General features: G+C 41.0%; 1 pseudogene; it reads right to left on the reverse strand.

Annotated features, from left to right (window-relative positions):
• Nucleotides 1-9,255: 9,255 nt before the first annotated feature.
• LOC147441758 (uncharacterized) lies at nt 9,256-9,882 on the reverse strand (annotated as a pseudogene).
• Nucleotides 9,883-17,106: the final 7,224 nt, after the last annotated feature.

Raw genomic sequence — 17,106 nt, forward strand, 5'->3', positions numbered from 1 at the left:
TCGCATCCGTCTCAACATATGCATAATATCATCCACAATTCAAAATTTGCCAACCAATCTTAAGGTCTTCAACACCTCCAATTATGGGCCCAAAGCTTGACTACATCATCTCTCCTACCTTTAAACACAACCGCCAAAATATTTTGACCATCTGCTAACCGTTTGTCGGCTTCCAAACACCACTTTAAACTTCAAATCGGAGCATCAATGCTCCTCCGTGGTGACTTGAAGATGGATACGGGGAAGGGAAAACACACCCAAAACCCAAGTAATCTGCCTCTCTGTAGACCAAGACAATCACTACACACCCCAATCCACTAGAGTCCACCTTCAAAACTCACACACTCACCGACGAACCACCATTTGCACACACTCTATATGACACCACCAACAAAAGCCCATCACCTTGTATAGCTCGATTCAATCCCTTCACCGCACACACAACCTCCTCAACCTCTTTGTGCACAAGAGACCATCAGGGGGCACAACTACCTACACACGCCCGAAACCAGATGCACACAATAAAGAAGAGAAGGGATAGGGGAATCGACACCAGATGCACAATAATGATGGATTTCTTTCAACAAAGATGACTATATACAGCAGTAGCTCTGACCGCATAAGCATCGGCAAGTAGAACACAGAGAAATCTGGTTGCCCTTAGCTCCACACAAACTCCATAGCCACACGTCGGCTCAAGAATCTTGGTCCTCCCATCTCACTGCCCTCGGAAAAGAGAACCCCACATGGAAGAACGGGCCCCTCTTGAGCGTGGGCACTCCCCTTTTTTGGTTCCTCGTATATTGTTGGTATCCCTTGCATGTGAGGCTTGCCCTTTCTTCTTGGCTTTACTTCCTTTGGGAACCCAAGGCATGACTTGGCCCTTACGGGCGCATGATGGTCCCTCTACCACATCATCATGCCTTGCAGAGTCAACGGCCATCGATAACGGGTCTATCCGCCACTTGCTTCAACAAAACACAGGTACCACCCACGTCAAATCATGTCCATCAGGCACAACCACAACAATGCTGTGCGCACTCTAGGCACCATGGTGAACAGTCTTTGGAGCTCAAATCCTACACCAGACACATAAGTGCACGTCTCCTTGTGCTTATGTACTCTACCAAGTCAACCTCGTACTTATCATGTGGGGGATTAACCACAAATACGTGATAGATCCACTTCAAATCACCCCCCAATGGTCAAAACTTCACCAACTCTTATTTTATTGCATAAAATGATCTCCTCTCACCATTTCAATCCGATGCCATTTTGTGCACACCAACCCTGTGATTGAGCCGCAAATTCCAACCAATAGATCTCTTTGTTGGCTACGGAACTGTACAAACCTCACTACCATTTTGGCTTTGCCGTGCCCTCAAAATGATGCGCCTAAAAAAAACTCGTTTGCTACCACCTGACCGGCAACTGCCATCATTTTCAACTTTAATATGTGACGACCGGTGCCCGATTGACGAGCCGTAAACTCCCATGGCCTTTACTTGCTGCATAGAAATTCAACAAAACCTAGAAAAGCTTCAAAAATTTTAGATGTCACATCTATCCATGCAACCAACCCGACACAGAACTGGCCCCCGACAAATCTTTATTTGCTAGTATCTTGACCTCCAAAGTTCCAAACGACAATCTAAAAAGACCAGCAGGCTCCATAAATCAAGCACTACACACCCATAGCTCCAAAATGACTTGGACTACCTGGAATCACCTGCTCTATCCGTCTCAGATTTGCAATACCTTCAACTTTGAATAGCCATGGCTTTCGCTTTGTAGCTCCGTTTGATGAGCCATCTCGACTTGCTCCTTTAGCACTTCAAGCTCTACATTTTTGAGCTAGAAACCATCACCTTGAGCCTCCTTCACCTACACCTTGTCCGGCCCATCTTTTAGCCTTTAGGGTCTAAAAACCCACATAAAGCATATATCTCTGCTGCCACCTATCTGTCCGGGATATTCCCATATGTTCTAGCCCTCTGCCATGCATCTATAAGCATACACATCACTGCCTATGTCCTTTGCTAGGGTTGTCACACTTTGGGTGCACCAACGCCTACCAATGAAGACACACTCCACACAATTGACAGACAACACACCATCATGATTTTGCCCGTTTTTAGCAATCTTATAGTACACACCTCTCTCTCTCTTTCTCCCTCACACACAAATGGCCCGGGGGCACACAAACTCACACAATTGGCACCAAAAACTTTGAGCAAGGAAATGCAAGAAGGGGGAAGGGGAAGGGGAAGCACAAGATTTGGCTATGGTTTGCTCCAATTATGACAAAAACACCGCTTACAAACACCATAAGACCTGCTACCATCAGCTCCATCGGTACGACCTCGAAGAGCATAATTTTTTTTTGGCAACCCTCAACTTCACACATTATGTCTATTTACAAGGCGGACATTGACGAAGCTCTTCACCGACCAATGCACTACTTTCTCAAACAACGCCCAATGTTCAAAATTGATGATGATTTTGGTCTTCCACTTTACTTCAGTTGTATGTTTGTACCCCAACATTAGATAAGATCCACAAGGAGTTTATCGGATTGGTCTCATAAGTGATTTTGGCATTTTGAAGACGTTAAATATATCATTATATTTCATTTCTCTCTCTCTCTCTCTCTCTCTCTACTTTCGTTATCCCTCTCTTTAACCTCTCTCTCTCTCTCTACTTTCTTTATATGTCTCTTTAACTTCTCTCTCTCTCTCTCTCACACACACACACACACACACATTGTGTGTATGTGTGTGTGTGTGTGAGAGAGAGAGAGAGAGAGAAAGAGAGAGAGAGAGAGAGAGAGAGAGAGAGAGAGAGGGAGAGAGACAAAGAGAGGGGAAGGGAATATAAGAGAGAGGAGAGGGAGGGAGCATACCTCGCTCTCCCTCATCTCCTCGTGTGTGTGTGTGTGTGTGTGTGTGTGTGTGTGAGAGAGAGAGAGAGAGAGAGAGAGGGGGGGGGGGGGGGGAACATGAGAGATGGGAGAGGGAGGGAGCATACTTGGCCCTCCCTCCTCTCCTCGTGTGTGTGTGTGTGGAGAGACAGAGGGGGGGGGGGGGGGGGGGGGGGGGGGGGGACAGGTATACCTATTGTGCAGAGAGCACCAAAACTCAGATCTACAGATCTGAGTTTCTGGTGCTCTATAATTATTTTTAAGGGTCGGCGTCGCTATGACTGTCACTATAAGCGTCTCTATGAGCGTCTCTTTAGTCTTTGTTACATAGAGACGCCTATAGCGAGGCCGAGCTTTTCCCATCTGAGCGTCGCACTATGACCGTCGCTACATTAAAGACGTCTTGTAGTGCTTGTGTTTTACTTGAAATCGGGGGAATCTTGCTGGGTCGTGATATCATTGTGGAAACTCACGACATTTTTCAAAAAACTACCCTACAATATCTACTGCCTCTCACCTCATCCCATCTTATCTGGGAGCAAAAATATGGTCCCGCAAGAGCAGATCTTTGGGAAAAATGTCTCCAAAGTTGATAGAGGAAAGGTGTCTACAACCAATAACAAGGAGGTGGATCATCCCCACTTTATGCAAGGACACCTAGTGTTAGGCAACCACCCAACCCAAGACTTTGTTTAAACCTAGTGTGGGGAGTAACATTCCATCATCTTCAAAAAATCCAAAACCAGCAGAGAAAGTCAAGAGAGTGGTAGATGGGGATGGTTTCACAGCTGCTACCTGGGAATTATTTAAATCAAGGGGATTCTCCTTGGGGTATATCTCACATAATTATTATGAAGCCCTCATGGAGGACATGCCATCTCGTGAAACCTCAGTAGCCATAGAAAACATCATGGAAACCCATGAGTTAGCCAAGAAACAAAAATATCCAACAATGAAACCGACCCATGAGGCATTCATCTAGAAGTGCATATGCAAGAAACAGATAGTGAGGAGGAAACACACATGGTTCATAATAGTATGAAGTTTGCAACTTTTAATGTAAGAGGGTAGAATGACCCCTCAAGGTTGCACAATTTTAATAAGTGGATGTTTTCTAGTCAGATTGATGTGTATTTAGTTCAAGAGCATAAAAGGAAAGACAAGGCAAGGCAACTTATGCACTATAGAGGTATGGAGTGCTTCTATGGAGGAAAGAAAGGGGGATTTCCGGAGCTTACTTGCATTAAGACATCTCTTCATCCCATCTGGATTCTGGATCATCTAAATGGTCAATGCTCAGTTTTTCATATATCCACTCAATGGGGCAAAATGATGTTGATTAATGTCTATGCAGACAATAACCCTAGACTTAGGGGTGATCTTTGGCAATGGATAGTAGGCTTGTAGCTATCTCATTGAATTATGGCTTGGGACTTTAACATGGTATGTGCAGGGCAGGATATCACCTCTATTGGCTCTCTTATTAACAAGCTAGAGAGTAATTCTAGGGAGAAAATGGTGAGTGCAGGTAATTTGCAGAATGCTTGGCTAGAAACTACATACCAAAACCAAGGATTTACCTTCCATTCACAATCTCATCTGTCTTCTTGGTCCTGGCTTGAAAGAATTTATTTTTGTTCTACTCACTGGCTGCCTATTGATGATGATTTGGTTGTTGGTTATAAAATGCTCCATGACAGACCACATCCCTCGTGTCTTTTCCTTATCTGATGTGCTTAATTTTGAGTTTAATAATGTTGGTCTCCAACATTCACTTATGGTAAATAACTCTTTGTTGAGGCATCCTATGTTCAAGCTATTTATGAGTAGACTTATGCAGCAAATTAAAAGATATGTTGAGACGGACCTTGTTTATGCATGTCTTTTCTTGACTGATTAAATGGAACATTGCATAAAAAATGTGGAAAAGCATGTAGCTAATCAGAAACATTAGAGATTCATAGACGCCTCAGAGTTCATAAAACAGATTGTCTCAAGGGATGTATCTACAGTTATTGAAGAAGAATTGGGAACCCTAGCTGCTGATGCAAGAAGAATTATTAAGGAATTTGACTCAAAAATGGCCATCAGGGAAAGGTTTCTACGTATTCAGTTCTAAGCATTCGCTTTGGTGAGCGTTGGCAGGTTGATTTTGTTTTTGGGATAGCTCTTAAAGCTTAGTCTACCCAGATTTTTGATTCAGGTTCGTTTTGACCTCCATTAAATGGTGTTGCTGAGAGGAAAAAGAAGTCTCTTATGAAGATGGCACAATGTATGGTCAAAAGTCATGTTGGCTCGAGATTGTCATGTGTGCCACTTATGTACTCAGCAAGTGTCCTACAAAAGCATTGTAGTCTATGACTCCATATGAAGCATGGCATGATAGAAAGCCATCTATTGAGCACATGCATGTTTTTGGCTGTTTGGCGTATGCTTTGGTGCCACAAATATATTGTAGAAAATTGGATGATAACGCTATCAAATGTATTTTTGTGGTTATAGTGCTGAAAGAAAAGGTTACAAGTTGTATCATCCACAAACAAAGCATTCTTTTCAACCCTTGCTGTCATGTACCAGAGACAACAATGTAAGCTCACAAGACATTTATGACACTTTGTTGCCTCTTTTTAGTGGTGGAAGTTCAAATGTAAACTCCAATGAGGCAAATGTATAGCCTATGGGGGTTTAAAAAAGTGTTATGCATCATCCTATTACCGATGCAGATGTACATGATGTACTTGATGAGGAAAGGGCTGACAATGGGCAGGATAGAGGTATTGCCAAAATGGATGGTGCATACATTGCATGATAGTAAATTGGATGCACCTTTGTCTAGTCGCACTTGTTCAAGCTCTCGCCATGCATCTTATGGAACAGATTGTTATGCTTTGGCTGTGTCTAGCTTACATTATGTTGAGGAACCTCTGTCTTTTGATGAAGCACATAATTACAAAAAATTGGATGGCTGCCATGCAATCAGAATATGATGCACTTATAGAAAATGACACATGGACTTTATGTGAATTTCCTCCTGGAAAAAAGGCAATTGGAACAAAGTGGGTTTACAAGTTAAAACACAAGCCGGATGGTGAGATTGATCGCTATAAGGCTCAACTTGTTGCAAAGAGTTATGCACAGAAAAAAGGTATAGATTATGAAGAGACTTTTGTTCCCAATTGTTGTATGACCACTGTGCATTTTGTATGTGCATTTGGCAACTCATTTTGGTTGGGATGTACATCAATCCGACATTGTTACTTCTTTGTTGAATGGTGACATATTTGAGGAAATTTATGTAACGCAGCCTCGCGGTTTTGTCAAGAAAGGACAAGAGGATAAGGTGTGAAAATGTAGCAAAGATTTGTATGGATTGAAGCAATCTCCTCGTGCTTGGTATGAGAAGGCTGACACTCATTTGGTCAAACAAGGCTTTTGTAACAGTCTAATAGAAAGCACATTGTATGTCAAGAATGAGGGCAATGTACTTCTCATGCTTGTTCTTTATGTGGATGATTTGCTGATCATTGATCCCAATGAGGCACATATTGTTGAATTCAACGCTAATTTGAATGCTACTTTCAAGATGAAAGATTTGGGGTTGTTGCATCATTACTTGGGCATACAGTTTAAGCAGTGTGATGGTGGTATTGCCTTGTGTCAAAGAAGATACATAGAGACATTGCTATGTAACTTTGGACTTGAGGATTGCAAACCTATTGCCACTCCCATAGAAGCTGGTTTGAAGTTAAGTCTACATGATGTTGGTGATCTTGTTGATGTCACTCTTTACCAAATTGTTTCTGGCTGCCTCATTTATGTATGCAACACGAGGTTGGATATTCGGTTTGCAGTCTCACAGGTCAGCAAATTGATGCATATCCCAGGGTCTAAGCATTGGTAGTACTTCAGAAGGATTTTCCACTACTTGAGTGGCACTTTATATCTTGGCTAGTTTTATCCCAAGGGGAGATCATTTACGCCAGACTTACATGATTTTTCGAACTCAAATTGGGCTGGTTGTTTTGACACGCAGGTGTTCACAAGTGGTTTTTATTTCATGCTTGGCAGTTCATGTACATCATGGTTGAGAAAGAAGAAATTTACTGTGGCCACTTCTAGTTGTGAGGCTGAGTATAGGGCAGTCTTGACAACTACGGTTGACTCTGTATGGCTCAGATGCATTATCGCTGATTTGGGTGTTGGACAGGACACTGCCAACACTATCTTACTTTGACAACTCTGAGGTATATTGAGATTGTATAAAAATATAAACTATATAATTCCTACATACAGCCCTAGAAAGAGATCTAAAAGTATCCAAGTTATCAAGGTGCTACCCAAACTTTTATACATCTTATCCAATGGTTGATTTTTTGGCATAAGATAGAGAACGTATGTGGTATTAACAAGCCTTATGTGGAGCTCCTAAGGCCTATTGACACCAAAAAATTATATAGAGCCCGGGGCACCTTCATTAATATGCAAATCCCTAGCTGATTCAGCATCAACATGCTGCACAGGCACAGAGCCTTCATCTTTCACGAGGAAGGCATTGTCTTTGAGGATGCGGCTCCTGATCTTGGGCTGTCCCCTAGTCAATCATTGCTTCTCATTATAATAAGTTGTTGGTGATGATGATATACTCGGTTGCTCATGACGTTGCAAGAGATCCTCTTGATCTGCATACCTTTTGCGTATACCTGCAAGTGTCTGCCTACGGTTGGCCATGGTGAAGGGATATTGGAGGCGCACAACAACCTTGACGATGACAATGTGAGTAGGAAGCACCGATGGGCAATATTGCAACAAACTGCTCAAGTTTTATGCCACAAAATGAAAATGGCCGCACGGGCTCCTTTTATAACCCTAAACCCTACCTGCTACCGCTAATTGCTTTCCAGGTAAATGCGTTCAAACAGTAGGGGCTACGAAAAGAGGTTGGTTGATGTCGTAAGCTAGTAGACAAACAAAATAGTTTAACCAATTTACTAGAGAAAAGGCACAAGTAACAGGGGCTGCAAAAAGATGTTGGGCCCAAATGCGTACACGTTTGCATGGAGCGGCATTTATTTTGGTTCCAAAATTTCAACTACATAGTCAAGGCTCTAACAGAGAGGTCATGGGAGACTTTGAAAACGGTATGCAAACAATTGCTCTCAGGTGACAAGGATAGAGAAGCTTTCCAACAACGTGTTGATTATGCTAATAGAGAAGGTAGGTTTAGAGATCCGTGCCATATTGAAGCATCAAGAAGCACTGAGCTCTAGCGTGCTGGAAAGAATCTGGGGGAGAAAAAGTGAAGCTTCAACACATGGCCCCTCGGGGTGACCATCTTTATCATTTGATCATGCTCCTATGGTAGTAGCCCAATAGGCCTCTTTTTTTTTTCTTTTTGGGAGGGGACGGGGGTTGCCTCTTTTTTTGGTTGTTGGGACCCCTCCTTGGCCCTTCCAAATCCACACTTCCATTGTGTGGTTTGCTTACCTAGTCTACCCTTCGTCTTATAAATATATCTTGTACACAAACTTTTTGTATGAAGTATACTGCAATTTGATTGTTATTTGGCATTGTGAACTCTTTGTGGATGAAGCACGCCAACGATCACCTTGCCGAACTCTTATGTTCTAGGTCCGAGAGCTTCAATCTTGGCATGTCCAAACACAATTGTTGTATGCGAAGTACAGTTTTTTGCATGCTCGATATCTAGCCATTACATTAATCTAAGCATTAAAAACGTGTTTCGTCGCTCTGAAACCTCAAAACCTGCTTTGCCTCATGGAAAGTGAAGGACCCATGTGGGATGCATGTTTCATGGAGGCATGATAATCTACACTACGTTTTCCCTTTATGAAAAAGACGTATGCTACGTGGGACAACGATATATATGGAAATTTTCCACGTAAAATCAATATTCAAGAGAACGTTTCGGTGGGACCACTTAATTAATGGATGTTAATAAAGAAAATTATATAAACAGGATCATCTTATTTAAGAGAAGCCTGAGGAAACGCGAGCCAAATTCTATTACCATAATCTCATCTAAAGCTAGGTGTCCATTAAGTGAAAAACCTGCAATTGGAGAAATTAAATATTGGAATTTCAATCAGGGATAGAAACTACGTCGACAAGGCAAGTAATGCCATTAATTTGATCCAAGGCAAGTAATGCCATTAATTTGATCCAAGTCAAAGTAATGCCATTAATTTAATACAATTCAAAGTAAGCTTGTTATACATGATTAATTTGTCAGCAGCACGTGAAGGCCTCCTTAAGAACCAAAACCCTAGCTCCATTATGCAATACAATTTATAGCTATTTTATTTCATTCGAGTACGTTAGCTGCAGCAATTAACGAGCCTGATTCTAATTGGACCTTCCGGCGTCAATGCGACCCGTTCAATGATCCGGCGAACATCTTTATGCTGGCCTTGCTCAGACGTTGCTGATGAGCCGATCTTCATGTGTCGCTTGATCTGCTTGGATCCAATTGTTGTACTGGGCAGCTTGTTGACGTTGGCCATGGCGTGATGCTGTTGATGATCATCAGAGCCAGCACGACATCATTGCTTGTACAGCTTTTGCAGCTTGGAATTCGCAATATTATTGACCTCGCTTATAAAGCTCAAGAAGATGGACGCCACCTCCATGTCCGTCAGGATACCATAATCCTTACTTAATATAGAGCTCGGGGCGCCTTCATTAATATGCAGATCCCTAGCTGACGCATCATCGACGTCTTGTTGCACAGGCGCAGAGCCTTCATCTTTCGCGAGGAAGGCATTGTCTTTGAGGATGCGGCTCCTGAGCTTGGGCTGTCGCCTAGTCAGCCATTGCTTCTCATTATAATAAGGCGCTGCTGGTGATGATGATATACTCGGTTGCTGATCATGACGTTGCAAGAGATCCTCTTGATCTGCAGACCTTTTGCGTATACCTGCAAGCGTCTGCCTAAGGTTGGCCATGGTGGAGGGGTATTGGAGGCGCACAACAACCTTGACGACGACAATCTGAGTAGGAAGCACCGACCTGCAACTGCTCGAGTTTTATGCCACAAAATGGAAATGGCCGCACGGCCTCCTTTTATAACCCTAAACCCTCCTTTTAGCACGGCTATTAATAATTGCTTTCCGTGTAAACTTTGCTTTTTATGATACTGGAAAATGCCTTCTAGAAACATTAACGCGCTAACTCCTCCGCTAGCCATTCTTATGCTTTTTTTAAAAGTAAAGCGTGTCATTAAAGTTAGAGCAAAATTAGACAATGCCACACTAAAACTCTATGGTTAGCAGTGTTCGGGAAAAATCATTTTTCCAAACATACAAAATTCCTTTCTTTCATTTTGTCAAGAGGAAATTTTAGAAAGTTAGGTTGTTTTTTCGGGTTTTTACACTATTTTTCTCTATTTTGGGGCGGTATTTCTCCTTTCCCCCCTGCCCTCAACCGGAATTTTTGAAATTGAAAACGGCACCATATTAAGCCGAGACACATTTTTTCCGAACGCTGATGGTTAGGCATGGCAGCATTCTTGGCCATTTAGTGTCCAACTATGGTATCATCACTTATTGAGATAAAATGTTGGCTATCATAAATCTTCTCAAGTTGGCAAGCCCATGAGTTGTACAAGTTTTCATTCGCCATCATAAGTACTCCCGAGGCCTTTTCTACATGTGTCCTAAGATAGATCGCCCCTTATATCAATTACTAGTTGCAACGTGGCTTTTGAGAAGCTCAAATCTGCATTGGTGACACTCCTATTCTGAAAGCACCTCAATGGAGTGGGGTAACATCTTTCATACACATATTGATGTCAGTGACTATGCCACTGGCTACATCTTGGCCCAGCTTGTTGACGGAAATCTAGTTTCTTTCTATTGCATATGCTAGCCAAAAATTGAACCTCGCTGAGAAAAATCACACGACCATGGAACGCGAGGGGCTATCAATGTAGGTAGAGAAGTTTTAACGCCATTTGCTTGCAAATTATTTTTTCTTGCTCATCAACCATCAAGCACAAACAATGCAACATGGGTAGGATAGTGTGTTGGTTTATAATTTTGCTAGAATTCAATCTTGAGGTGGCGGTCAAGAAAAGGAAAGCACCAACACGTAGACCACTTTTCTAAATTAACCTCAGGGCAAGATCCCATCCGGGTGAATGATGACCTTCCCCGTTCTTTACTCTTTTCCATTGAATGGGTTCCATAATGGACCAAGAACATTGTGATGCTCCTCACCACTACTACTATACCTCCCAGTTTCAATAAACATGCACCATGATTCTTAAGAGAGCGCTATGCTTACCAGCTAATAGCAGGCCATTTGTATTAGAAGGATGGTGAATTGATCCTTAAAAGAGTGTCATGCCCCAACAAGTATTCTCTCCTTGTGCACCATGCCCATAGGTTTCCATGTGGGCAACACCTAGCCCCAAACCCATGACTAGGGTGCTTTAATTCCAGGGTCTATGGTGGCCCACATGAGACAAGATGTGATAGACTTTGTCCATGCTTGCACCCATTGAAAATACAACAAATTTTGCAAACACTCAACATTGTATCATATCACCCTATGGGATTGCCAAAATTATATGGGATACGTATTTAGAGCGTATCTACCATTATCTCGAGGATAACATGGTTAATGTGAATCAATTGAAATCCAAAAGCACAATCATAGAGTCGAGGAAATACCACATTCTTAGAGAATAATTATGCTGCAATTGTTTGGTTGCAAACTTCGAGATATGTGCCCTTGAAACTTCGTATCTATAAGTTCTAAAAAGTGCCTAGAGGGAGAAAGAGCATGCTATTTATTTATCAGGATCACTAGAAGCCTAGAAGGTGCACCATTCTTGCACTAGGCTTGTGGTGGTCCACCCTTCACATGGACTCACATGATTATATAGCATCATTGGTGTAGCTAAAATAAGGAGCACGCAAGGCCATGTGCATCTACCAGTACATGTGCCAAGGTGAAAAAGCAAGTACGAAGATCAGGTACAACTAGGGCTATCCAGGGATGCATGTCTTTATTGGTTTTTAGGCCAGGAAGCTCTATTTGGGGCTAATCAAGAGGGCTACTCAAGATGTTCATAATGCATTGATTATGTAGCAAAAGGTGGTCTTCAAGATGTTCTCTAGGTTGGTTCCTAGACGGCTCATCAATCTACAAGGTGTATGATCTTACATTAAAGGGGAAACTGCTTTGTAGATCCTCACAGGATTGCACGGATGTTAAACAAGAGTAAGAAAGGCATACCAAGTTCTTTTGTGCCTTTATTGGCACTCCCTCTCGTGAGAACGGGAGTATGCATCAAATGGGAGTGTTGATATGGAGGCTTTTTGGGCGAGTGTAGAAAGGGCATGATTTTCTGGAGTCGAGCCATGTGGGTGGAAAGAATAGCTGGTCTCTCTCTCTTTGTCTCTCATTGGAAGGGAGTGCCATGGTTTGCAGAGGCGGAGAGCCAGCTTGTTTACTAAATGGGTCCCTTCATTAAAAGGCCACAGTTACTTCCTTTACATTTTGTTTCAAAATGTCTACGGGAGGCTTCACCTTCTGCTGGGCTGCAATAATTGCTAAATATCTTGGGTAGATGCAAGTTCCAAAGTTGGCAATGATGAAGAAACCAAAAACAAGGTTGGAATTTTTGATGTTTTGATTCGTGCTACGAGGTATGAAGCAACCGGAAGTTCTCATTGTATCCAACGCCAACCATTGGGAATTTTGGCAAGGTGGAAGCCTTAGTCCTTTGTTTTTAAATCCTTGTGTGCACAACAAGCCTCTAGGAACCTTCTCATGATGGCACCAGGAATTGCAATTGCAATTGCTCTTATGCTTTTGAGGACTAAGATGCTTCAAGCTTGATTGTAGAGATTGCCCCACATCGGGAAAGATTAGAGAATATTCATTAGTTTATGATGGCAGAATGGGAGAGTCCATATGAGTGGCAAGGTTGAAGAAAGAATAAAAGTCCCACAAGTGACGAATATGAAAGGTAAAACTACCAATGCCCGTGTAATTCATGAAAAATTACAAAGTATAGAGTTATATGACAGTATAGAGTTATATAGTGCATACAACATTGTAGTGTAAAGAACTATATACTACCATCTACAACTATATAGCACATAAAACTATATTCCACCATATAAGTATATAGTATCTCATAGTTTACTAGATAACACTACATAGCACATAGAGTTAAATAGCTACATAATATTACAAATAAGTAGAACACTTTATTACTATTTTGTACTATGGGAAGTACTTAATGTGTAGCTATATAGTGTATTGTGTAGATGGCTGAAAGCATGGTTTGGTGGTACAATATGCACTGTCAAGGACACTACTTTTTCTTGGGTAGAAAATTAGCATTTTTTGGGGAAGTCTTTTTTATCCATTTTATTGGGAAATTCGTTTTTATCTTTTTTTTTGGGGGAATTCTTTTCTGTGAAAAAAACATTTGGTTTGTATCAGCATAGATCTATGTAATGATTATAGACGAGTCTCTCTCTCTCTCTCTCTCTCTCTCTCTCTCTCTCTCTCTCTCTCTCTCTCTCTCTCTGTTCCTATCTTTCTTCCTCGTCCACAACATAGCCGATTATGTAGTTGTAGCTCTTTAACTCGCTACACTACCCACACTCTTGCCAGCATGGAACTCACAGATTGACCAGAGAATACAAATGGTTATCCTAGCATGGAGAATATGGCTACGTAAACATGGATAATCCTCAAGGCATGGAATTCACAACTACTTCTCTTGGCATGGTGAATGAGAAAGGTTGTCCAAACAGGGATTGGACTACTGTGCAAGGCTGCCTAAAACAGGGATTGGACTATGGAGCTGAATGCAAGTGTTCACAGCATGGACACCACTTCTATGCATGAGTATTGGGCTGCTAAGAAATGAGAATAGAGTAGGAAAGAAAAAGAAAGCAGCAGGTTGCAAGATCCATCTTTAATGGATGAAGCCAAATCAAGAAAGTAGATTTGTTCAGCTAAGGAAAATTTTTGGCGCACACAGACACTAGGGATTACAAGAAGTATCCAGACAGAGTTATTCCATCAACACTTGCTCCATCCTACTTTTAAGGATCTGCAAACATCAATAGCTAATTTTGAAAGCACTCTTCTATCTAGCATCCGTAACACCCTCAGCCAGCTCAAGGTGCCCCGCTCAACAGATGAGCTCTTCTTTGACGATGGTAATGAATAATATCGATGGCACAACACAAATGAACCATACAAGGATAGCAGGTATTTTGAGTGTTCATCGGAGAAACATTGCTGCAGCCAATTATCGTCTTGAGATTAAAGATGATGAGGAAGTTTTGCCATTGAGTGCATGTCAAAGATAATTGCCTCAAGCTAACATTGTCATAGGTGAAGTAAGAGGTCTAGTTTATGTCGTTTGGAGCTCAGAGACTCTAGTTTCACCCAACAAAAAGGATATATGTCGGAAGAGGATTGGAAGAAAAAGTGTTATCAAACATCCAATGCATCTTCTCGATGACTCTCAGGTAAATTTAAACCGTTGCTAATGTCTTTTGTGCCTCTCTATTTTCTCAGGTGTAATGTACTCTACTTATAGTACTTGAAGGTATTCCATTTGTTTTACCTCATACAATACCTCTAGTAACTTGCTGAAGGTATATCATTTGGTACATGTAGCAACCTAAGGTATAATAGTAGCTTTATTAATATGAAGGTACTCCATTTTTATACCTTAAAATGCAGTATGCTTCCACATTAGGTACTCAATAGCACTTTTGATGTGATTGGAGTACCCTATAATAATGTTCATAGGTCCTTCATCTACCCTATACTACCATATAAGGTACACCATAGTACATTCAATCTGATTTGAGTACTCTATAGAACCTTGTGATGTAGGCCAAAGTAAATTTATCTACCATATAGTGGCATGTTATATGGAGCACCCTAAAATGTACTAAAGAGTACCATATAATTCCATGTTATGTACTACATAATATCCCCATCCACCCTATAGCATTACTCAAGGTACTCTATAGTACATTTCCTAGTACAAAACAAAAATATATTTCATTGATAAAGTCTTACAGTACCAAAATTGGTACTATATACCACCAAATTGGTAATTTATGGCATCCACCTGGTACCACCATTTAAGGTACTCTTTAAGAAATTTCCAAACTAGTTTCAAACTTGGTATTGAACAATACCAAATTGGTACTCTACTGCACCAAATGGTAAAGTACTAAATAGCTAATGTCTTACTATACCAAATCTGGTACTGCACAAAATCCAATTGCTGATGTACTCTACCAAATATACAAAAATTGGTACTATACAGGTACTATTCTGTACCAAATGGTACTGTACAAAATGGCTAATATTTTACAACCCCACATTTGCTTATGTACAAAACCAAATGGTACTGTACAAAATGGCTAATATTTTACTCTCATAATTTGTTTTGTTTTAATGTCACAGGTTGAGTTGTACCAAAGATTCAAGAGGGCCAATCCAGAAGTGGAAATTTCTCTTAGATGTTTTGAGGCTTTAAAGCCTTACTTTGTCCAAAAAATGAAGAAGCGATATACGCGTTGCTGTGTATATCATCTCCAAATGATATATTTTAAAGAGGCATTTAATCATATGCGACAAAACAAGTTTGGGCATTATGGAAAGGATCATGCCTGCACATGTTCCGTTTGCTGTAGTGATGATTCAGGTAAGTGTACTGCAAACCAATTAGTGTCTCATAGAATCAGTGATATGTGGGAATCACTTTTATGTCCAAAGGCTCATGATGCAGAATACTATGCAAAAAAATGCTCGTTTGGATTTGCTCTAGATTTGGAATAAACAGGTTGACATTGTGTCCTGATGAAATTTCAGTGGATAGTGGGGAGGTCACTGTGAAGATCTTCACAGATGTTTCAACTGGGAAAGTTGATGTAGGTGGGTCTGAGAAGAAAAGAAAGGACTTGGTAGTGCAACAAATAAGATGCTCTACTTTTATTGACTTATTCTCATCTCATCTTAAGAGCTTCATCAAGCATAACTACATTTTTTGGTGGTAGGAACAAGAATTTAAAGAGTGCTTACTCAAGTTTCCATCAGATGTTGTTGTTTTGATCATCGACTTTGCCAAGAATTATCGATTTAAAATAGAAAATGAGATACAGTCCATGCACTAGTGGTCTAATCAAGTTACAATACTTATTCACATTACTTATGTGAGAAACTCAGGAGGTGGTGTTGAAAAAACACTCCATTTTTACATATCTGATGATATAATACATGACACTTTGTTTGTACAACATTATTTTCTTCTTCATGACAAGTGGTTGAAACAGAAAGGCCATTCTTTACGACGTCATTGGGTGTTGTCAGATGGTGCAGTGTCTCAGTTTAAAGCATGAAGACCTTTCTACTTTGTGGCTAGGTATTATTGGTTGACAGGTCTGCAGATGATGCATAACTTTTCAGCATCAGGACATGGAAAAGGCGAGCACGATGGAGCAGAGGTAATCATAAAGAGAAACCTCACTCATGAGGAGTTGAAACCAGATGGCTGGCCTATGAAGTCTGCAGTTGATGTAGTCAACTATCTAAATGAAACATTTCAGCATAAATCAAGTACACAAAGAGTTTTTTGGCTAGTTTCAAGGATGATGTGCGACACAATGTCCAATGGGATTGTCAATGTATTACAGGCTCATGATCATTTCATTGCATTGATGGATATTCACAGGATAGTCCATGCGCTCTACGATATCGTACACTCTCATGTTTTTGTGATTCATGTATCTGTAGGCAATGGAGAAGATGTTTTTGGCCTGTTCGGGGTCCGTTTGAGGTCATCTAAAAGGCCAAGGGTGCCCAACTAATAAAGCTAAGTGTGGGAACTGAAAAAACAAGAGAGAAGAATAGACAACATGTAGAAGAATGGAAATATTTGATAGTCCAACCATTATTGGAATCAGACGATCCTTGCAGCGATGGAGACGATGATGCCAAATAAAATAATAGTGCTGATTTCAATTTGCCAATGCATAATGTCTCTATAACCTCCCCATGTATGAAGGGAACCCTGAGTGTTTGTGTCAATTTTTGTCAATTGGTGACAACTTTGCAGCCAAGGTAGCAGAGAAAGGACATGATTTCTATTTGATTAAATGCACCAAAAAGAGGTACGA

This window comes from Adiantum capillus-veneris, chromosome 14 (assembly GCF_014529385.1).
Source record: "Adiantum capillus-veneris isolate H3 chromosome 14, ASM1452938v2, whole genome shotgun sequence".
Classification (NCBI taxonomy): domain Eukaryota; kingdom Viridiplantae; phylum Streptophyta; class Polypodiopsida; order Polypodiales; family Pteridaceae; genus Adiantum; species Adiantum capillus-veneris.